Consider the following 25,411-nt stretch of genomic DNA (forward strand, 5'->3'; position numbering starts at 1 on the left):
GCACAACAGTCTTGATTCTAGTTTACCTTGAGTTATGTCATTTGTTGTCACAAATCTCTCAACTTTTGCTTCAAGAAAACAGGAGCAGTAGACGCTCCAGTTACAGGTGGTTGCAGGAGCAGCCTGTAAGATCCATCGTATTATGAGTAAATCTATAGCCTTGTCCACAACTGTCAGACCTTTTCGTTCCCTTGTTATTTCAGTTTTACTGCTACTTCACTCATCACTTGTGTCCACCTTATAGTTTTTACTGCGGCAAAACCTCGATTGTCATATAGTTTTGATTTGATATTTAGTGGCTGAAATTACTTATGTTGTAGGTATTTCTATGCTCCTTTGTTTACATAGTGTTTTAAACGTGAAAAAATGAATTTCGTACAAATAATAATATAATAATAGATATAATAATAGTGATAATTTGCACCTGATATATCCACTGATACCTTTATTCAAGGTTCTCCTATCTTCCAAGAATTGTATCAGTTTAGTTTTTGTGGAGTTTAAAGGTAGAAGATGTTTTGCCTCCTTGCAGGGAATTAAACGTTGCTTTGCAGTGATCAACACTGGCAGCTGAATATCACAGTTTGTCCTCTGTTCAAACATGCAGTTGCAACTTGATGTACCAATAAAATATATTTGAATAAGGCTGTAGTGGCGCAAGGGGGCTTGCATATAGATGAGGAGAAGGGGAGGAAGGAGGAATGCTCTGCAGAGCTCCTGAGGACAACGGGAGAGCTGGATTCCTCCTTGGAGCGACCACGCCTCAGCCTCTCCGCTGGCGGTGAGCCCTCCGTCTCCTCCCAGGGTTAGGGCCAAGTCCACATGTTCAAACGGAGATGAAAGGCCCCCGGTAGGAAGGTTGTCGGTGCCAATACCAACCGCCTGCCAAGTAAGCCCTGCTTAGCGCGCTCTCCCAGATGTTCCTGACGCTGAATATTCTGCTCTTCACCTCCCCCGGGGGACGAGGAGGGAGCCTCCGCTTGACCCCTTCACATCAAAGTGTGGGGGAGGACTCAAAACAATGAGCACTTCCAGAGAAAAGTGAAAGTTTAGTGTGTGCGCAGAGGAGGAATGAATGATTTAGGAGGCTAAGAAGTGGGTTGGGCTGCTCATCCAGATAGCTGACACTCATGCTTAAGTCCTGTGGGTTTGTATTCAGAGCAGACAATAGGCCAACACGCCCCGCTCACGCCTGCATCCTCCCAATCTTTTTATCATACAGTACATGGATTTCCTATTTATGGTAACATGCTTTACTATTAGATGAATACATGTCCTTGAAGCAGCTACTTTTTTTAGATTGAAAACAATACAAGAAGTGTCATTTTAACACCTTAATCAGAATATTGTCTTATTTAGAGTAAGGTCAATAGTTGCCACTGTTAGTTTTACTGATTCTGCTGTTAGATCAGGAGCAGGCAGATATGTGCTAGTCAAGCCTCTCTTACCCCTTTCCTCCCAATTTTAGACATGCCAAAAATTCCACAAATTATATCTTTCTTTGAGTTCAACACCCGTAGATGGTGACACAGGAGCAAGCATGAATTATAGTTGTCATGGCACCGTCAGCACTGGAAAAACTATTCAGTGAACACTTACTGTAACAATCAAAACTGGTAGCAAACATGCAGCTGATGCAGCTACGCTAATGTTAAACATGTTCGCTAAACTCAATATTAGCTTGCACATTAGTAAGTGACTGACTGATTTGTTTGTGTCTCAGGTGCCTCATCAAGTTTAATGTGGTCAATCTATCACTCTCAGAAATTTGCCTATAAAAGCTGTTTTGATAGAGGTTCTCATAAGGTTTTAGAGCCAGAAGTTGGTGCAAACAAAGGTGTGCTGCTGCTGTTGGCCATTGTTTTGATGCTGCAGTATCTGTGTGGCAGGTAGTTCCTTAATGATAGTGAATAGAATATGTTGGAATCAGTCTGGCAAGCTGAATCACCTCTGACCCCATGATAGTCACATCTGACTTTTTATCTACAGTCTCAGTTTGCCTCAGAGGGCTTTAAAACCCAGATATCATAATGCTATCATGATGCTAGCGCTTACAACTCACAAAGTAACAGGCCTGTTTTATATTATGAGGACGTCAGCTGGCTAACCAGAATCACATTTTTGTTCTGATAAAAGAATGCTGGCTAAACTATTTTTACATTTTACAGGAGAGAAGTTTTAACCTAAAACAGAGAAATTTATCCGATATTGTACGTGCTAGTTTGTGATCGAGGTTCCTTCTTTCTGGATTCAAAAGTAGACATGCAGAGCAAGTTTGAGGATATTTATTGTTCAGACCTGGAATGAGATGGGATGACTATTGGCTGGCAGGGAGACAGGGAGACTTGGCTTGTGATTTGGGAGGGCTGGACAGCAGGGAATCCTGGACAAAATACCATTGATGGTACACATTTGTTGTTGGCTTGGTCACGAGTATATATACACTACAGTATATGACTGCGTCCAAAGCCAGCTTGGAGAAACGTCTGTTTTTACACACCTGCTGAGTGAGGTCTATACCCGTCAAACCCTTAGAGATTTCTATGCCAACTTGCCACACTGACAGCCCCCCTGACTGGTGACACCAGGACGGACGGACGTGGTACAATGGTGAATCCTTTATAAAATCCTGTGTAAAGTCATACAGTGTATCCAAAGTTGTAGGCCTCGTTCAGACTGCAGATTGATCTTAAATTAGATCTTAGATCTTTAGAACAGAGACCTCAAACCCAACTGGTCTAGGCAGTTGACAGTTTTCCGTTGCCGCTGTTACCAAGTGAGGAAACTGTTGGGTCTCTGTGGAAGTAAAAAGAACGTGTCCAGATGTGACAATATGCAGTCTTTCATTCTGTTATGACTTACAGCTATAAAAAGAAAATAAACTGAACCATTTTCCAACTAGCAGGATGTTACCTTGATGATTTTCTACTGTAATTTATCCAAACATCCAACGGTAGCCGCCTAACATTAAGACACTTAAGAAAAAAAAAAAACAGCTTAAAACCACCAGACCTTCAGTTGGAGCACAGTGGAATAGTTTGAGTCATTTTGTAATCTGAAGTGTTTGATGCGGCACGCCTGGCTTGCATGCACATCACCAAAGGCTACGCATTTTATAGGCAAGCCTGAACTGAGAGAGGAACGCCGTAACTCCTGATATCATCCACCTATTCATTGCATCAAATGGACTGGATCAGCTTCATGTTTTATAGGACACGTGATGAAAGCTGAGGAGACGCTTTAACAGGAAGAGGAAAGTGTTGTGTTGCAGTAAAACACATTATCGTGATGTGCTTACATAGTTGAGAACTCTGCTCACTCTTAGTTTGTCAAATGACGTGAGTCGCTTAGTTTTATTAGTCAAAGCACACACAAAAAAAGCCCCAAGGGGAAATTGCAGGTTATAGACAAATCAAAACAAAAACAAAGTATCATTATTTTATTACCATTGTGATTTTTTCCTTTTTTTTTTTTTTTTTTACAGAATAGTGTAGGAAAAATATCTTATTTATTTTTAATTATTACTAATTATGGCCGATGTGAGAAAATGTAGGTGTTTAGAATGTGAAGTGAAATTAAAAATATACTAAATTTAAGTAGATATCTATGTACACAAGTATATCTATAATATATTTATGATGTAAAATTCAATTTAAACATAAGTTAAAGAAATACATATAAGCACTATGATACTTGATACAATATATGCATATGAATAGTTACGTTGGTAGTAGTAGTAGTTATTTTATAATTGTAGAAAAAAAACATCTATATTTAGTTAATATTATCATATATATATGAATACCTTTATAATCTTGAAACAAATGTATAATTGAAATTTCATGTCAAAAAATGAGAATATTTAGAATGCCAAACACTGGCAAAACATCTTAAATTAATGTGTAATACTTGTTTAAATTTTAATTTACTTAAAATAATATTGCAAATGTACAGTATTCAAGTACAATATTTTTGTTGTATGAACTTTCTATGATAACTATTTTAACTAATCTTAACCCTCCATCCATCCATTTTCTTCTGCTTATCCTGTTAAGGGTCTGGGGGGGTGGAGCCTATCCCAGCAGCTTTCAGGTGAGAGGCAGGGTTCACCCCGGACAGGTCGCCAGTCCATCTCAGTGCCAACACATAGAGACAGACATCCATTCACACTCACAGCCACACCTACAGTCAATTTAGAGTATCAATCAGCCTCGTCCCCTCTTGATGTCTTCGGACTGTGGGAAGAAGCTGGAGTACCCAGAGAGAACCCACGCAGGAACAGGGAGAACATGGAGACTCCACACAGAAAGATCCTGTGCTCGAACCTGGAACCTTCTTGCTGTGAGGCGACAGTGCTGACCACTGCACCAATGTGCTAATCTTAACATTTAAAAAAATTTAAAGTTTTACTGCAAAGATTTTATACAAAATCTGTATCCTTGATTTCTAACAATATTTCTAGATGAATTTGAATTAAAGGAATATTGTACTTAACAAATAATGCTGATTTATGTGCATTGATGTATCTGTGGTAAATCTGAATGTCAACATGGTCTGATAGCAGTCTGGTTGTGCTGACTGACTTTTTGACCTTTTCCCCACCTCTCTTTCAGCCTGCGCAGACATGACACGGGCCGAGTCGGACCTTACGTCATGCCATCAGCTCGCTGTGAGGTCGAGCCCCGGGGCGTTGGGTTGAGACAGCATGATGCACTGAGCACTGTTATCAGTTGACCGGAGGTGCAACAATAAGGCCTAATGCACGATTAAGTCCCGAATCAGCTCTCATTATGAATGAGCACGTCAGCTGTGAGCTCAGCGTGACGGCCTTTTAGAAAACTGAACCCTGCATCCGAATCAGCCCCTCTAAGCTGTGGCTCCACGCGTCCTTTTACTTGGCTGTCATCATTAGACAACGTCTGTCTTCTGATACTTTATTTAAAGCTGCAACATGCCACCTTTCAGCATGACTCAGCACATACTGCTGGTGCAGCTCCTCTCACTACGGCGCTTGTCATCCATCCACACTTGATGAACATTGTGAAACCTCCAGCATGAGAGGAAGCACCCTCACAGAAGCTGAAGAGACTGATATGAACGACGACATGAAATATCCGCCCTCGGGAGTTTGCTCTTCTCTATTTGCCAGATTTGTCAATTTTAGAAAAAGTAATTAGTGTGTTACGCCCAAATGTATCTGTCAATCTCACTCTCTACTGGAGTTGCTCCAGCACCCTGAGAAACTTGAACTTTAAGAAACTTGTTTGAAATCTTAACAGTTTCATCCCTGTTTTGACTGTATATGGGTTTGCTTGAATTCTTCATCCAAATGAATGAATCCTGAAACCCGTAAAAAACTGAACAAGCCATCTCCTCCATCTCTTAAACTCAACTACAGTAGATTGCAATCTAGCGCACTGTTGGACTGTCCACGATTTATGGATGTTTTTAATGGCTTTGCGCGAGCGACCGCCATCCTCCATCTGTCGTCCATCCCATTCTCATTGACGTTACACCTTAGGAACATCTTGGGAGAATTTCTTCAGATACTATAGTACAAACATCTACAGGGATTCAAGGAGGAACTGATAACATTTTGGAGGTCAAAACTCAACTGTATTTGTCAAGTATGACTACCTTAGTACAACGGGTGCTGTACAACCTTGGCAAACTCCCCTGCCTGCTGCCTTAACTGACAGGACTGGGGTACTTGACATTCTGCCATCTTAATATTCAAGACATCATTTCAGATACTGCAGCTTTAAATGCAGAGGAGAAAGTGTTTAACTCTGCCTGCAGGGCTACTGGCACATTTTGTTCCCCACTCCACTGCTTTCTCCTCCGTACTTCCATACTTTGATTGTGTGTGTGCGTGTGTGTGTGTGTGTGTGTGTGTGTGTGTGTGTGTGTGTGTGAAGGGGACGGGTGGGCCTGATAAATTCAAATGATTTTGGTGCAAAAACACATTTGCAGCACACAGATTTTTAACAAACACACAACAGCTAAGATGAGCTCAGTCTCAATAGCCGTTAGTTCTGAAGTACCTGGTGCTGAAATGTAGTTACATGAGTAAATCTGGATATTTTTAAAGCCCTGGAAATTCCTCATATTTTCAAGTACTTAATATTTGCATCCTTTAAATGTTCGATTGTTCTTTTTTTAGCATTGCACATCATTGGTATTTTCACTCTCGTTTATCAATATATTATTTATTTATTAGTAGATATTGTTACCATTCTGTTTTACACTCTACCTTTTCAATATACACAAAATAATGAATAAAAAACAAGATTCGTTATAAGTTTACTATTTGATGTTTTAGATTATATCCCACTGATCCTTCCTGACACCAGACCTCCATGCCTGTCTCATATATGAAATTGTGAGATGAATTTGTCTTGACATACAGACTTGTTATAACCCTTAGTGCAACTTGTCTGCTCGTCTTCTCCCCAATCGAAGGTCTTTCTTGTCTCTGACATCCGCCAGATCCCCTCCAGCCAAATCTCGCACTGATCTCAGTGTTCCTGCACATTTCACTCTCACATTGCCAGTTTCTATGATTGTCAGACCCTCTTGTCCAGCCGTGCTGGAGTTAGCCTCAGAAAATGACAGATATGATGATGATAGATTTGATCTCTCTCCTGTTTTCTTAAATTCCATCCTCTCTGAAGAAAACTGTTGTTTATATATCGGCCTCAGTATTTCTGGGAACGTTTCACTCGTATGACTTCATGATGCTGATATAAAGCCAATCTATCAGACAGCGTTAGCAGGCCTCAGAAGTCTTCTTCCCAGAAGGTCCTCCTTTACCACTGATAAGCTGGTCTGCTTTGGTCACAAATCAATGATGTTTAAGGATGTGTCAGCACTGCTAAGCTCCACACGTCGCTAGAGACAATGGAAGAGAATCGTCTTCTCCTGCTGCAACATCCATCCAAAGCAGCGGCCTCCACTCATTGCAAGAAAAAGGAAATACAGTCTTTTCCTACTGCGACATCCGCTAAAATAGCAGTTTCCACTCGCCATGATCAACAAACATCCGCCTCCGAACGCGATGTCTCCACTATCTCCTGTTAAACTGTCCACCACTGGAACCACCCTCAAAACAGCAGCAGCTAGTTGGTAGCTATCACTGCAGCATCAATACAGCCCATTTTCCCTGCCTGGGGTTTGTGACCATCTAAACGTTGTTTCTATTGTTTTGTTGAAGGTAATTTAAAGCTGATGGAAAGATAAAACAAACTCTTGGTTTCGACTGAAGAGCTGAATTGACATTTTAAAATCAAACGTGTTGAGATCTGCCTGTGCTGTACTGTAAAGAGAAAGAGTAAGGAGAAATGTGTCTTCGTTGCTGCTGTCAGATGGGAACGCTGCAACTGTTATTTGGAATTTTTAGTCAGCTTTTGCCCGAACAGAAAGAATAAATGCTCATTTTTTGATTTTTTTTTATCACGCGTGAATTGATGAAGCCTTTCGAACCTTTCATAATATCCTAAGTTTCATATACTTGCTGTTTTGTTTTTTTTCCTCAGTATGGTACATCCGTCCACCAGGACTATACCCAAATAACCAGCACATCTTGGTTTGTTTTTAGCTTTGTTCTCTGTTCTTGGACTTGAGCCTTGAGTAACAAGGACCAAATTCATGGTCATGTGTGATGAGACTCCTACACACACACTCACACTCAACACACACTCAGACAATCAGCGCTGTAGCAAACGCTGATGATAAACGTGAGATGCTGTATATATGGCTCTGGTGTGCATCTGTGACACTTAAAACACGTAAACAGAATTGACAATGTACAAGAGCAAATTGTTCTGTGGGGCAGTACTACAATATTGGTGTCTGAGCAATTCAGTATGGCACCTTAAAAGTACAAAAACAGAACTCTGACCTTTTGAAATTCAAAAAAAAGAAAAAAAAGGAGCGTTTTCAAACAAACTTGAAAGATTTGTTAATATTTAATAGTGTTTATGTCTCCACATCTATTGCAGATAGAAAAATGAAATTAGGAACAAAAAAAAAACTAAAAACTAAGATCTTTGACCTTAACATAAAATGACCTACTTGTGGGCTGCACAGTGGTGCAGTGGTCAGCACTGGCGCCTCACAGCAAGAAGGTTCCGGGTTTGAGCCCCGGCTCGGACTCTGAATCTTTCTGTGTGGTGTCTGCATGTTCTCCTTGTGCCTGTGTGGGTTCTCTCTGGGTACTCCAGGTTCTTCCCACAGTCCAAACACATCAAGAGGGGACGAGGCTGATTGATACTCTAAATTGACTGTAGGTGTGAATGGTTGTCTGTCTGTATGTGTTGGCCCTGCGATGGACTGGCGGCCAGGGTGAACCCCGCCTCTCGCCTTAAGGCTGCTGGGATAGGCTACAGGCGCCCCCGCGACCTTAACCTACTTGTGCCCTGCTGTTATTGAAATATACTTTTTAAATGTGGTAGGACTGTAGTATTTTGGTTGGGCTACCCTGACGTTAGCATTACCATTGGCTCCCTCCACCAAAAGCTAATGGGATTTTTACATTGGGTGTTGGATGACTGTATTACTCTGTGGCTCACATAAAATTAAACTGACTTACTCATTGTTTTCCCTAAAATAATCTTCACAAGTAAACTTAAACGATTTTAGAAGAGGAAATTTATTGTCAGCATCACAAAGCTAACGTAATGCTACGATCAAATTATGATACTTACGCATGACTTAAACATCACCACAACTAACTTACACTTTTACTGTTTTGGATGTAATTAGGGTCAACGTTACCGATCACTGTAGACTTGTTAGCAAGCACTGAAATTTAATAATAGGGTATTTGTTTTGATATTTCACGCTCTAGGACAAAATGTTGAAATATCATCGACAACCAGAACTTGTTTCAGGCATTCAAGTTCAAATCCATTAATGTCAATAAAGTCTTGGGAATCTGACATTTATCAATGCTAACTTAGCTCCACGTAATTTTACATTTATTAATCAACTTTCGTGAATGTAAAATTGCCAACAACGAGCCACACGAGATTCCTGTGACTTTTCAGTTCAAGTTGCATAACGTTCGACATTTGACTGTCGATGCTAAGTTTCCCAAGATGGCCGCTGCCTGCAGAAGCTGTATTGTCCTTATGGAGTTGTCTTTTCAATAAACTTTCTGTACACTTGAAAAGTTCTCAGTGCTTCGGTTTACATGTAGAGGCTCTACTTATATTACCACCGTGGCGTTTTGCTATTTTGAGTGCATGTTATTATGATTTATCTGTTTCCCCGCTGCCCCCACAACCTGCGTTGGGAGCTAATTAGAGGTAAAACCAGGTTATATTTGGATGCTGTAAAAACAAATCCTTGCAATTGTTTGAAATCCTCATAATACACCAACACACCTTGGGTTCGTTTTGCTCCAGGATTCCCCTTTAACAGGATAAGCGGTAGAAAATCGATGGATGGATGGATCAGTCTCATGGTGTAGCTGGGGAAATGACTACTTCCAAGGTAGGATTCATCCTCTGAGGTCAAATCCGGATCAAAGTGGTGGATTCGCATTGCTTTACTCATACTTACGTCACTTGCGTTACTCAAAAATGACAAAGCAACTAGTTTGGGATGATCAATACCATGGACTGGTGGATGTTGGAGCACAGGTGCTTACAAATCTTTAGTGGTGATGAAATCTTGGGTTATGTGTATTTGATGATTCATGACTGTTCACCTGAGGAATGCCTTTTTGTCTCATCACAAGTTTAGTTAAATCGATGATTCACTGGGTTTCTTGTAGCAAGACAGCATGGTTAATGTGGTTCATTGGCTTTTTCTCACACAAGGATGGACTATACCATCCTCTGTCCTGTACAGTGGGTTTGCCAGGCTATTGTATAATCCAACCACAGCAGCTGTCAAAGTAGAGAAAAGTCGTGTTTAAACATGGATCAACCTGAGGAGCATATAAATCTCCTTCCAGGGCCTCAGCTTTGATGTCTGACAACAAGAAAGAAGGGCATTTTTTTCCCCTGCAAGGGAAACTGAAGACCTATGAGAGATTTGGGGAGCTGCTGGAGGACCCTTTGTGCTGAGGCATCAATTTAGTGTTTTAACCGAACAGGCTTGTCTTCTTGCCCTCTCTTCGGTGATCATGGATGGATGGACTAATGGTTGGATGGAGCTCTTCAGACACAGCCGAACTGAGACGACAGCAGCTACAGCAAGTGGCTCCTGTGAAGAGGCTGACTCACCCCCTGATAGCGTTTAAATGACCCACCTCACCTCTGACATCACCAAGACATCAGACTAACCACCTCAGCTCAACTCCTTTCAACACAGACGCATGTGTAAGCTCAATATTGCAGTACTGGGCAGTTTAGGTCTGTGTTACACAGCAGTGCATGTAAATCAGAACATATTTCTGTACTTCCTCTGCCCCCCCCCCCCGCAGCCAAGCAACACTCAGCCTGGCCAGTGGAGGCAGGTTGGCGCGTTGGCCCACACTTCAAAGCTTCAAGTCGTTTTCAAACAAAGTCTGACAGAGTTTGAGCCCCAGATGCTTCGTGGGGAAGTCCAGCAGAGTCTGAAAAAGTGAAAGTCACTGGGTTTACAGGCACAGTTGTAGTCAAGTTACAACCCTTTAACTGGACTGCTGAAAGGCTCATTTTATTTATGCGTTACAGTGTATAAACTGATGTGAGGGTTTCGTTGTTGTAAGTAGTTTTTGGTCAGGGTCAACATTAGCCTCTCGCTAACTCTGCTGTGTTGAGTCATAAAAAAGTTCTGCAGGACAGAAATAATGTTGAGAGTACTTGAAAAGCAACAGTACTGTTCACTTTTTGAGTGAAGAATCTAAATTGAGACAGCCCACTTTGTCCCTTCATCCATCTACAAATGCACAGTTTCTGTTCTCCCATTCACCCTCCTCCGCTGTCTGCTTTTTGACTTCCTGGTTTAGCGCCTCATTGGGACCTGCGGAACACAGAGAAAGACTCGGCTCATTTGGGAAGCGCAAACACTCTGGAGTGTTTACATTTGTCATGAGAGTCCAGTTTTAGTTGGATTTAAAAAATAAATCAAGCTTTTCTGTGGTGCGTCTCTCCATCTCCAGGTCACGGTTCTCTCTCTGGTGCTTCTTCCAACCTCAGTGGAACAAAGCTCTTCTTTCAGCTCCATGATTAGCACTCTGAGTTTGGCTTGAAATCCACACCTTTTTTTGGGTCGCTTTCTTTGAAATTTGGATGACGAAATTAGGTGAGTACTTGGTACTTTTTTGGAAAATAGTTGTAGTAAGATGTTTAGAACATTTGTTGTCGAACAGGGAAGTTCTTACTAATTTACGCATCAGCTATGAAAAAAGTTTCATAAACCACGCATAGTTGAAGGATAATTGGTTTAGACAGACATCTCTCCTGTGCAGTGCATGAGATGGAGTTCATTCTGACATGTTTTGGTCATAATTCAATTCAAGAGCCGTACGCTGATTGTGACAAAATTTCAAACAAATGTCAAATGGAAAAAAAATGGCAAAGCTGAACACTTGTGTCTTTCACTCGATGTCTAAAGTCTGGAAAAGACGGAATATATTATATACCATTTTGTTAAATCTAAGCCTTGAAGGCATGTATTTTAGATGTAAACTGCCAGCTGGTGAAGGTGAGGTGAGTCTAAATATAAAGTTTACAACTGATGTTTCGAAAGACTTTCTTTTAAAAGCTCGAAGGACGGCTTGAGTTGGCACACTCAAACTAAAGAAAATGGTCTGGTATAAATACACTTCAGGTGGCAGCGATGCTTGTCGTGCTGCACTGATTGAAACTGAAGTGTATCTGTTCCAGCCGATGTTCCAGAGATGTACACTCAACCAAATTACTTCAGCAAGCGTTCGTGAGTTTGAGTTTCTCTTGGGTGCTCGAAAGTTCAAACAGCAAAAAAGTACTTTCCTTTGCCAGGAAATGTAATCTTTTCTTTTTTTGAAGCTTTTATTAAGCATTTCTAACATTGATCCATCCCATCATTCTTAAGACACACATGGATGATCCTGAAAATCACAAAATCAGTGCAGAGAAGGCAATTTTGGTTAGGCCTTTAAAGTTGATATTAGTCTTGTTTTGTTATGCCAAAGAACAAAAAGCAAAAGAAGGTATTTTAACAATAACACTATCATTGGAGATATTTAAATATGAGGCAATAATGCCACAAAATATTTTTTTTGGACAATCCTCCTTTGTGCTTTGTTTTCCCAAAACCACAATGTATTGGGGCGTGACATTTAAATGAGAACTATTTTTGTCTTGTGCATTTAGCAATGGCGGGTCATTGGAACGCCGTGCGTGGCGAGGTAAGACCGGTTTCACAAAATCACGAGTCTGCTCGTGCGATGATTCCTATGCTCAGAGGAATCTCTCCATTTAAATGAATAAGACAGTCAGCGTCTTCGTCGAGGTGCTAGATTTGGTGTGAAACCGGCCTAATCTTCAGCAGCATCAGCTGAGTTTACAGGGAGTCAAATATTCAATTATTTAGAAGCCCGAAAAGATAAAATGTTCCATATGAACCTCAATCCCAGTAAACAGGCCCAAACAGAAATACATTTCAATCATTTTCAGAGGGCTGCTTTAAACCTTTTCATAAATCAACTTTAAGAAAAATGATGTCCTGTATACAGTGAAAGGGGTTGTTGCCTGGCCGCGTTCCTGCTTCGCGTGCTCCGTCTTGACACAGATGGGTGGTGATGTTCTCCACATGCTCCCATGCAAAACTGACCCCCAGTGGAGGGTTTGATTTTTATTCATTTTCAAAATGAATTAAACATGATCAAACGCCTATATGGCAGGGAACCCTTACATCAAAGCATAAAATGAATAGCAACTGCCGCGCGAAACAGATGACAAATCCCTATCTTCATTTATGTGGTTGATCAGTCACATGACTTATTCACGCATCTGCTCTGTTTAAACAGCTAACTGGATTGTGTCACATCACATGTAAACAGTGCAACTGACATCCTCAACTGATATGACTTCAATCAGAATGAAGAATAAGCGTGCATGTGACGGTGGCTGGGAAAGATCATCGCGATGCAAACGCCACAATGCAAAAAAAGGATAATATCGATGAACGAGTTTTGCATCATTGCATACGTTTCTGAAAACTTACTGAACTATGAAAGAATTCTTTTCTCTGTCTTCTTCCACTCAATAATGGCCCCTCTCCTCAAGTGAAGACTTGGACTGCTGTTTTTTCTGTTGTGGCGTTTTTTGTTTTGTATTTGCATCGAGGCTTTTTTATTTTCGTTTTGGCTTTCACATTGCGGTGAGCTTTCTCGGCCCCCCTAGCATCTTGCTTTATTAATCTCTTTCATTTAATGTGTGAAAAATGTATCATCATATTCCTAGAGAGGAGGCGAATCCTAACTATTTCAATTTTAAAACCCTTGTGCTTGACAGTTGAGTGTGTTGGGTTTCACAGCTTCAAAACACCATCAGCGAGCTCCTGGCTGAGGAGCAACATAACCACCTGAGCTGTACATCACTGGCCACCGAAAAACCTGTCTGGCACCACCTGATGCGAGCTCATTGTTGAGGTCCAGCTCAGGTTTCCTCTCTCTCACCTACCGGATTCAGATGGCGTGCAGGGTTTCTACCAGCCAACACACACACACTCACACTCACACACACACACACACACACACACACGCTTCTGATTCCCACACACATGCTGTGTCAGTGATTATTCCTGGCCGGTTGGTTCGCTCATCCTCCCCAGAAACAGAGGAAGCCTGGATCCACTCATGAAAAATACAGGCTTGAATTCAAAGCTGCGTCCATTTGAAGGAATTCATCAGTCAGGACTTCAAAAATGCAGCTGACTGAATCTAAATCTAAAAATGGTTTGAATTGTTGTCTCTCTTGCCTCAAACACTTCAAGTATCTCCTGTTGTGGAGTCATGAGGCTCTAGTGCAGGTTTTTACTGCAAACCCCCCCCCCCCCCCCCCCCAAAGACAAAGTTTTGTTGAATATATGAGACTGAATCACTTAACAAGTGGCAACAGAGTGCGATGATAAAAGATTGAATGCATGTTGCAGATGATGTATCAGAAGCCCCTTTGGAGGCAGTGTGTAGGATTTAGAGTCATATACTGTATATTATACTATGATCCCATGTACATATATTCACCAGAAATGTGTTTTTGTTGGTGGGTTTTTTTTTTTGTGATCAATTTTTTACTTATTTCTTCAATCATTATTCACACAGTGGAGGGGAAGCATCTTTACATCCAAAAAAGAAACAAAGGAAAAGCAGAATGATTAGAGCATCCTTGAATCCATAACACTAACAAAGGTAGAGTGAAAGATCACTTGTTCTGAAGCCTGCTCCTCCTCTCCTCCGCGCATTCCCTCGTTCTCTCCAACCCACCCAATCCATTCCCACCCTCTAAACCTTAACATGATAGAATGACGGGGTCGAACGGTTAAAAGACGTGAAGAAAAAGAAGCTAAGTATGAAAACAAAACAACAACAAAAAGAGAGGAAAATAATAATTTAAAAAAACATGCGCGCACACACACACACACACATCCTTTCCCCTTGCCAGCTAGGAATCTCGTGCCCATTGTATACATAAAATAAACATCTTTCAGACATAGAAGTATCAAATAAATACTGATTTCCTCCATCATATGATGATATCCACAGAAGTCATGCAGAATATACATAAAATATATGTATACAAATCCAATATATGATGATTTCCTCCATCATGTGATATCCACAGAAGTAGCAAAAACACAGAATGCGAAATGACCAAATGATATACATAATATACTATGTACATGTGCAATATGAAGTCTGCGTAACATTCCAAGCATAGAGCTGGACATTGTATATGGAAAATATGAATCATATGTAAACATCTGAGAAAGCTAGTTTGAGCATTTGTATTTACAACATCTCATGTATTTTCTGGATTCACCTGGCCCAGCAATCAGTTTTAGATGTTGTGGCGTAATGTAGACGTGCTGTAGAGAGCTCCAGCTGTGCAGTATCCCGATAGGAGGAAAGCCATGCCCTCACCAACAGTGCGTGTTGTGGTTTCCAACGACAGGCTATCATTCTTTTAGCAGCTGTGAGACCATCTAATTGAAGACGCTTGTTATTTATAGTTCGATGAGGTGTCATTAAGTCGAAGCAAACACTGTGAGTGAGAAACGGGTCCCTCGAGAATACCAGACGTAAGGATGAAACATTATGCCAAAATCTGTTGACCTCTGGACCCGCCAAGCCATATGAGAAAAGTAGCAGTGGTATCGTCTGGACAGAAATCAGAATGCAGGTTATCGCTGAGACATTTGATGGTCAGGGTTTCTGGATGACAAGGATATGTTTGACCATATAGTGTGTGCCAGTCTAGATCCAAGGAGGTATTAGTATCTGTCCTCCAGAGTCTGTTAAGTGATAGCGGTTTATATGAGGCTTTAGTTATGAAGTTACATCGAGAGAAAATACCATTGTTTTTCCCCTTAGTATCAAGAGATGAGATGAAGAGGATGATTCCCCAACTAGATGCTGGGATGGAAGGCATCTAATAATTCTGGTTGTAGTCCGTCCAGGCCTGGAGATCTGCCTCTGTCCAGTGCTTTCATGGCCAGCCTTACCGTAATTCTTCCAAACTGATAGGTGCATCTAAGCCCTATGATCAGATGATGATCGGAATCATTTCAGCGCGGCAGATATCACTGAAAGGAGTGTTGGATGCAAGATATAGTCGATTCTTGAAAAAGTCTTACAGCAGGCAGGAAAAAAAAGGAAAATTCTCAAGAAGAGGGATTCATCATATGCCAGCTATCAATCACCCCATAATCAGTAGACCATTTGTGCAATGCAATAGATGCCAGTAGTTGATCTCTACTTTCTGTTACCCCTGTTCTATCAAAATTGTGAAGCCATACAGCACTGAAGTCACCCCCCATTAAAAGCTGGCTCTCTGGAAGATCTGTTAATGTAGAAGCCAGTGTGTCATAAATACGCTGGTTGAAACAGTCTGGAGAATAAACACAAATAAGAGCCATTTTAATCCCATGACAAGCTATTAAGTGATTCGACCATCATCTGATCCACCTGTGCTTTGGGCACAGGTTGCATTTCGCAGCTATAAAAACACCTTTGCTCTTCTTGGTGTATCAGGAGGAGGCAATGACATGATAGTGCTTATTCTTAAATCTGTGTGCATCAGCCTCAAGAAGACATGACTCTTGTATAAAGGCAAAGCGAATATTCTTCCTATAAAGGAGCTTCAGAATGCTTGTTCCGTTCTGAGGGGAATTAAGGCCCCGAGAATTCCATGACAGAATGTTAATCTTATTTATATTTGTGTAAGTTGTAGTTTGGCATATAGATATAAAAGAACAAAATGATCATAATCATAATCATAATCATAAATAGTTTAGATAGGATCGATACCCGGGCCAGCACCCCCCCCCCACACACACACACACACACGTGTAAACCACACACACACTTCCACAACTGCACAAAAGAGAACACAGGAAAAAAAGAGAAAAGAAATACAAATAAGAAAAGTTTAAAAAAAAAAGGCTATGAACAGTCCTCTCCAAAAAAAAAGGAAGAAGACAGCACACCCCACCCCCCAAAAAATATACCAGTCATCATGGAAGAACAGTCGTTGCCCCTCCACCCTCCATCAAATTAAATAAGGGGTGCCTATAAACTGTGGATCAGGAAGACATGCATAGTAGAACACACTATCAATACCAATATCAATCCTACCATTAAACCTTGAAAGACAAAGCTAAACAGAAAGGACCCTAAACGTGTGGTCTGAGTAGGCTATTGAGATTAGCTACATTCCATAACCACAAAGGAGGGCAGCTTATGTCATATTAAGATCTCTTTATAAGGAGCAATGATGGAGAGGAACATAATTCATGGCTCGCCAGTCTGAACGGTTCTTGGAGATTTTGATTTTATGGGACATCTTAGTTCAGTCTTACCATTTTCTTTGCTTATTCACCAACTGACGCTTTTAGTCCTTCTTCAGGGAAGCGATGATCTTGAAAAGTGTAGATGTTGCCCCCCAGGAGAGCTTGATTCTTGCTGGGTAGAGAAGGAAAGCCTCACATCCGTGAGTGCGGGCCTCGTACATGAGTTTGTAGCACAGTCTCCGACATCTTGTTATGGCCTTGCTGTAGTCTGCAGTGAACTTCAACCACAGGAGGGTTTTTCCTCGCTTCATTGAGTAAGCGGTCTCTATCAAAGGCACTTGATGATCAGCGGGCGTGGGCATACCTTGACTAGGACCATACCCAAGATGGTGGCACCTCATCAGCTCAGCCAGAGAGGGTCGGAGGGCGGGGAACCATGCAGCATCTTTTCAGCACAGGTAAGCACGAGCATTCGTGCCTTCAGCTCCTTCTTTGAGTTTGAATATGAGCAGGTTATCCTTGCATGCCCTGTCCTTCATTTCAATGAGTTTAGCTTCATGGGTTTGTAGGTTCTTCAGACATCAAGCTGTTGATTTTTCCACATTCACGGTACACGATTTACTGTTTCAGAGCACATAGTTGTTATCTCTTCAGTGTGCTGTGACAGGGTAGCGTGCATGATGTCAATTCGTGTCTCAAGTCTTCTTCGGCCTCATTGATGTATTTTGCCATGGTCACCTCCATTACTTTCGCCAGGGCTGCATTTTCCTCACCGAACTCTTTCTGAAGTTAAGCCATCACATTTTGCTTTGCGGCAATAGTCTGCCTTGTTTTTCTCATTTAGTTTGGACTGTAATTTGTTAAGTTAAAGTTCATTCACATAAAACAAAACAAAAAAAAAACGGGGAACTGACTGCACAGCCATTAACTTTTTCAAAGTTTGCAGGGGGTGGAGGTTTACTGCGAGAGTGTGGAGTGTCTTTGTTGGTGTTCACTTTGGGGCCAGCAAGAGAGCAACCATGAAGCTGAAGGCTTGGAAACTTAATAACAACAATTCATTTAATTTAGTGGCGCCTTACACGACACTCAAGGTCAAATGTCAACTTTATGGTTATGAGCTACGATGCAGGAATCAGAGAACGCAAACTTGTGTCATTAACATAAATAATGTAAAAACGGTTCTTACATCAGGAAAGATCACGATGAGAAAATAAATGTAAATATCAGCATTAATGACCACGAATTGCTGCTCGTTTCAGTTTGCAGCTGAGACTCGGTTTCATGTTCACATCTCTGTGACATACAGACTCAAGCTCACACTATTTCATTGCTTCATGTGAAGGTCCTGTCAAACAGGAAATAGCTACCAGCTCCATGTGGCGAGGAGTGAAAACATTACAAGCCGCAACGCCTGCATACCTCCTCTGGGACCGAGGTCCAGAACAGCTGAACGTTGAGAGTTAGCATCAGGTGTCATCGTCCATCTTTTTCCTTTTACGTCATTTAATGTGTCGACCTCTGACCCCTCAGGATAATTCTGCAGCTCTGCTTACATTCTCCCTGTGTTCATACAGACTGGACAGCTGATCCAGAGAATAACGCTCCTTCCATCACCACGTTCTCATGTGTCAGAACAAGCATAGAGGATGTTCTCTAGTTTGTGCTGACTAATGTACTTGACGCCTAGATTCTGTATCATAGTAACCAAAGCATATCAGTTTTTGTTGTTGTTGTTGTTGGTTTTTTTTAGAAAAAGAGCTGTACACCTCCATCCACGTTACCTTGGCATCGAGATGTTTCAGTACAGCAAACAAACTACTGACCGTGGCCTTGTTTCTGATCCCGTCTCATATTTCACTTCTCCTCTGTTTTGCTCTGTAACCTGGACACACGTCAGCCGATTGTCCAAATCTGTCAACCAACTTTATGAAGCTTCTAAAGACTTTAACAGATGAATCAGGCTTCTGCTACCTAAAGCCTTGGTATTGTAGCCAGTGTTACTACCGGACAAAATAATCATAGGTACTTTTTTACCTGGAAGATTATATGTTATTAGATAATTGAGAGAGAGAAGTCTGTCACAGGTGTTATTTCATAGCACCACCAGGATGCACCAAACATGTTCGCACCTTCACCCGCTTAACTATTAAGTGGGGTCAAATTAGGCTACGGCACAAGTTGAAGACCGAGTCACAAAAACAGGGATTGGATATCATTTTAAAACCTCCTTCTGGCTCTGAGCCAGCCAAGCACCTGAGAGGAAGAGAGAGACGACAGCTGACGAGCCGACACCTGCGCATCCCAGACCTGAGCCAGCAGGCCAACAGCAGCGCGGGTGGCAGCAGCTATCGCCATTCGCTTCTGTTCCCTCCCCCCCTTTATGAGGCTGCTCAAGCCTGTGGGACCATCAGAGAATCATACGTCCCTTAGTCTGGAAGTAAATTTCAAGAAAGATTCACACAAAAATGCCACATGAATAGAAATCATACCGAGGAGAGTTATACGAATTCAACAGTGAGAAATGTTACACTGACACTTTATTCGAGCATCCTTCTTAACAACAGCCAGTTAAAGCTGGTAAATGCTCCATGTTTAGGTTTCCTTCACTCATGGAAAGACAAAAAAACAACAAAAACACTGGCTTATATGATCAAGTACTCTGCCTACTAGTACTGAGAGTATTTTTTTGTACTCTGACCTCAAGTTCATCATTGATTATGTGTCTGATGGCTCATCAGTCATTAAGATAATTTCACATCAAAATTAATGAGGCGATGCATAGAATATTAATGTGGTAAGTGTGAAGTGTTTATTACAACAAATAAACATCAACTGATGTGTGTTACCCACCCACAGATGGGGTACACACACATACGCAGGGTAACTCACACACACGCTGGGTGGATCCTCACCAGCAGCAGACACATTTAACAATTCGGCAGGAACTTTTTATGAACACAATAGTTGCAGACATCATGTGACCCACTAACTCGTCATATTGTATTTTATGGATCTCTCTATTTGAATGATATATTTTATCTTAAAACATAAATAAGTAATCTACTTGCACATGAAAACATTAGTAATAATACAATATTGTGTTTATGTATTTAGCCTAGTAGCCGTTGGGTGTGTGTGTTGGGAATGGACTTATTGTTGGCTCTTAGTATTGCTGCTAGTGGATGTGGCACCTCTAGTGTTTTATTATTTGAACTATGGTTCAATGATCCATGTAGGAAGCTTTAAAACTGTTAGTGTTCTGTTGTGCTTTTGTTCTAGTTCCCTGCAAAATGTGCTTTTGTGTTGATTCTGCTTCATGTGTGCTTTGTTTTACACTCCCTAACAAAAACACTTGTTCCAGTTACTGGAGTGGGAATTGTGGGCTTCCATGTAAACACCAAACAGTCAGCAGGACACTGTAGGGAATCGAACCCCATCCCAGTCCACCAGGAGTACCTTTACCAGTGTCTTTTACTTGTTGACTCTACATGGAAGGCAAAGCAAAACCTGCAGTAGCACCAGCATTTGATTGACAGCATGTTCAATCTAGTAACACGACCAAAGGCACATGTTGATGTCAGTGTTATTTTCTTATGTTGAAACTGGAGGGACTGCGGTTGTTGAATCAAGGACACGTCAACTCTTAGTGAGCAAATGTCTGTCACTGAGCCGAGCTGCTGCCGATAGAGACTGAATCAACAGTCACACGCTTTGAATATGAACTTTAAATAATTGTGCAGCCCAAGTTGTGGGCATTTGTTGCAACATACCATCCATAAATGTGAAGTTGTCCTAACATTTATAATGCATGTTTAATTTTTTTTTTTTTTTTAAAGGTAGTAATTAAATTTCAACAGTAAAATCTTAATTAGCAACAGGAAATTACCGACAGCAATTGACAAAAGCACATCAATGGGCCTGATTGAAATTGATTATATTATTTACTTCATTAGACAATAAGTTTTGTATTACAAGTATTTCAATGTTATTTTGTCTGTAAACACGAAATAGAAAAATGCTCATTTTGTGATTAATTTCAGTGAATTCTGCTGCTCTAGTGTAGGCTGTCGGCGGTTTTTCTTTATATTGTGCGCATTTCAAAAAATACAGTAACAGAGCTTCTGCAGTAAAAACTTGATTCGCGTCATGAACTCAGCACCAGCAGTCAACAAAAACACAACAAACACGGCCCATAATTCAAAATGATAGCTTGAGTGACACACAAGCCACAGAGATTTTCATGATTTACAAGCAACAAGGACAAATGAAGAAAAATAACATTTACATCTGTATTTGTACTGTTTAATTGTTCTGCTTATCCGTTAAGGGTTACCGGTCACAGGTGGGGGGGGGGGGCTATCCCAGTTGACAATGAGCGAGAGGTGGGGTTCACCCTGATCGGGTTGCCAGTCCGTGACATGGCAGGGCCATCGGTATTAGGGGTTCAATATCTTGCTCAAGGACACTTCGACATGGTCGCTGATGCAAGTGAGGATTGAACCATCAACCCTTCGGTTGCTAGACGGCCACTCTACCTCTGAGCCATGCCGCCTCACAATGAAGAGCAAAGAGATTAAATATCAAAGTCAGCAATTTCAACTCTCCAGGTTTCAACTTCTAACATGACCGATGTTCTCCCAGCCCTGATAAGTTCAAGAAAAATAATTTCCAATTGCATTTACAGTATTTTGGGTGGCAATGTGATAGACTTTGTAATCTTAGAGGGAATTTACACGTATTTTTTCACGAGATGTGATATAACTTTATTGTCAGTTTTCACCAAAATTAGTTTTGTGCCTTCAGGCAGCGCTGCTGAAGAAATTCACAACTGAGACACACGCGTGCAATTACACAAACAGCACATACTCATAAAAGTGCAATCATGGAAGATAAAACTGAACATCCTCATCTTCAGATTAAAGTGAGCAGCACGCTGGTTTTGGTGGATCAACCCGATAGACTGATGTGTATCCTTGGCTTTTTGGTGGAGGGAATCCATGGAGATCCTAGTATTCAGGTTGCTCAACAAAACGCCTCATTCCTGGAGCACTGTAATGGCTAATGACTGTGTATAACACCCACTGAGGTTGTTGTTTTTGTTTTTATCGCATCGGTATGAAGTGAAAAAAAGCTTAATAATTTCCCAAATTTATGCAGGAGTAATCACTGCATCGGAAACATGAATGTAGACAGTAAGTTAAAACAACCGGCTTCAAGATCCTCATGCAACGTTGTGACCAAACACAGAAACAAATCAATGCTCTGTGGTAATCAAATGAAGCTGAAAGTGTGAGTCTAAGAGACTGACGGGTCCTCAGTGGGCCCTTCAGAAGCCCGGACAGTCACACGTCTGTCTTCAACATTCAGAGAGCCGGATGTCAGCAAGTGAAGCGCACGTGGGAGATGTTGCATATTTGGATATTTGAAGTTGGGTAATTATCCTCATGAAAACATGCCAACACACGCTGCTGTGGCCGATAAAATCCAATTCCGATCAAATCAAAACCACTTTTTCTTTCTGCTGATCCTCAATGAAAGAGACGTACAACTTAGTGTGACAGAGGCTCCTGAGTGATTTAATGTGCTTCTTTGTTCCTCTTTTGAATATTCCTGTCAGCAAGCTAAACCCCTCGTCTCTGCCTAAACACGCCACCCTCGCCGTGCCTACCTGTGCTTGTCTGGGCAAACAGCAGGCTGCAAGTGTTTGATGGGTGAAATACTTATAAACATCTCAAACTCATAGCCGCAGGGGCCAAGCGCTGTATGAGTGACTCAACAACAAAACCTGCGAGAGTGGGCGATTTGGCTTTTCCTCCTTGTGTTTAATGGAAAGGGGGAGGCTGCTGTTGGCACGCCCCTCTGAGAAGGTTTCAGTGGCAACGTGCTGTAAAAAGATCCTGCAAGAATAGAAATATGAAGAAAAGACACAGCGCTTTAAACACTCTGACCTTTCATTTGCCTTGACATGCTGCATAGAGGCAGTGTGAGGTCACATAATCCTTTAATTTATTCTTAAAATGTTGTCTTTTAAGATGATGGGTGCTGTGAAAGAATTCAACAAATATCTGCAGAGTTTGAGGACAGATTTGAGGTCAGATGATGTTAAAGATGATGGAGAGAGACAGATTAGAAGGTTGTGTTGAGATCTTCACGGAGACACATAAGAGAGAACGCTTCCATTCGCCAAAGACAACGTCTCCCATAGTCTGTTTTTATTACCACCTCCAGTCGAGGGAAACATGCCACATGTCCACGGTTCAATTAAAAGTCCCTTTACTTATCACTGATGTCATCACAACATGACACACTGATGATATTTTTTTTTATTTAGTTTTATTCACAGGACAACTGGAATGGAAATCCCAAAAATGTAGCCACCCACTGTCACCCACCATGGACAAAAGCTATCAGGCCAACTGTATCCGTGACATTAGTTTTCAAAACGAAGTTGCGTTTGCAAACGTCCCTAAGAGAAATGAAACAATCTTTTCAGAGTGTCGTGTGTTTCAATACTGAAGCGTGACTTAAAATGAAAAACTTTCAGAAAGGTGACACTTCTTTTGATTCTGGTGGATCTGAACTGAGCGGCACAGTTTCTAACTTACTGTTTGTGATAAATAACCCAAATCATTTGCTTGTCCTCTCTTCTACACATGAACCCAGTAACCTGGAAACAACATGACACCACTGGAGTTTGTACATGACGTCACCCAGGCAACGACCCGCACTGAGATGGCGCCCACCGTCGCTGGTCCATCTAGAACAAAAATTGCAAGGGGGGAATTTTGTTCCCTGTCTGACCCTGATCCAGTTCTACTTAGCTCGTGCCAGTCCTAGCAGTGAGCCAGCATGTAGCCCACCTAAATAGAGCAGGACCATAATTGTTTAAGGTATATTTAGCTGCCTGAGACGAACAAGCCTGATGTAGAGATGCCTTCACTGATAAAAGTGAAATATGTCACGTAACACTGACTTTTGTTATGAAATTGCAAGCATCTGTGAATCGTGATCATATGATGTCCGACAGATCTTTTTTATTTCTAAATTGAAAATAAAAGAAACACCATGATGAGACAACCATGTTTTGCGTTGACACTTCAAAGTTAGAATCAGGAACACTGATGAATCACATGAATATAATTCAGTTTTATAATTACGATATACAAATGAAGTCATAGTTGTTCTCACATCTGCTGCATTTGATTCCACCAGAGAAATATCATTCAGCGTTTGTTCACACTAGCAAACAGTGTCCCCTCGCTCCTTAATGTGGTGAGGTGAGTAAAGCTGCTTCAAACTCAAGGCCTGAAATACTTAATTACACTTTCACAGTAAATCTTTCCTGTGATATATTACTGTTGACATCAGGCTGTCACTGTCACTATTGTGTCCGTCAACTTGTCGTTCCGTCCACAGCTCAAGTTCCCAGAGGATCATTTCCGTTTGTCTCTCTTGTGGTTCTGTGGAAGAGCTTCCCATCTGCTGTAATGACCTCTTCCTCTCTTGTTCTCACTCGTTCGCTTTGGCTCAGAAATTGAATGGACATGACAATGTGTGTGTGTGTGTGTGTGTGTGTTTGTCAGGAGTACTACTGCAGAAGTTACTCTAATGGCGTGCAGCTTGTTATAACAGTAGCAGCAGTAACAGGAATGACTGGTGCTGTACTGGTGGATCATGACCTCTGTGATGGGATGTGGGGGAGACCAGGAACTGTTATAACCCCAAGAAACAACTTAGTAAGGATATGTACTCTGCAAACGCTCATTAATGCCACATTGACTCCGACTCTCACTCCTACAAAGTGACTGGCACACATTTACTAATTTCTGATGAAAATTTAGTCCTTAAATGACTTGGATTGTTGTTTTCAGTGTGTTTTGACATTATTGTAAGGCTCCCCAGACAGACATGTATCTGCCCTCCTGTTTACTTTAAAATCTGTCCTACTGCACTGTAAAAATTACATAACTTCATGATTTTTAATTCACTTATTCCAAAACAATTTTTTTTTTCTTTTGCTCCATTTGCAGTTCGTGGCTAGGCGATCTTACTAAACTTCTGTTTCACGTAAGTTGCATTAAACTCATTCTTAAACAAACGTACAAAGACCTCACAGTAAAAACAATGATAAATAGTCTTAAATGCTGTAAGCTCATGTAACACAATTGCACAATAAGCACTGCTTCACAGATGTGTTAGAATGGTGCACCTTCACCTCCAACACGGAGGCAACATGTAAACACAGCGCTCTTATCAGAGGCAGCGACGCATGTCGCATGTCCACCAAAAATTGGAAAATATTTGTTTGTGAATTAAATGTGTGCAGACATAAGGTATATATATTCTGTTAAGGGGCATTTCTGATGAACCTGTTCACACCCCCCAATATTCTGATTAACACAGGCTGATTGATACTCTAAATTGACCGTAGGTGTGACTGTGAGTGTGAATGGTTGTCTGTCTCTATGTGTTGGCCCTGTGACCA

General features: G+C 41.3%; 1 long non-coding RNA gene across 1 annotated transcript; it reads left to right on the top strand.

The window, feature by feature from the left end:
• Window positions 1–11,220: 11,220 nt before the first annotated feature.
• Window positions 11,221–23,609, top strand: LOC147246117 (uncharacterized). The gene is made up of 3 exons (XR_015109811.1): window positions 11,221–11,235; window positions 17,261–17,384; window positions 23,590–23,609. It is a non-coding gene; the product is annotated as an uncharacterized LOC147246117 (long non-coding RNA).
• The last annotated feature ends 1,802 nt before the right edge of the window (window positions 23,610–25,411 follow it).

This window comes from Aulostomus chinensis, chromosome 17 (genome assembly GCF_037954235.1).
Source record: "Aulostomus chinensis isolate RoL2024-O1b breed Wild chromosome 17, RoL_Achi_v1.0, whole genome shotgun sequence".
Taxonomy (NCBI): Eukaryota; Metazoa; Chordata; class Actinopteri; order Syngnathiformes; family Aulostomidae; genus Aulostomus; species Aulostomus chinensis.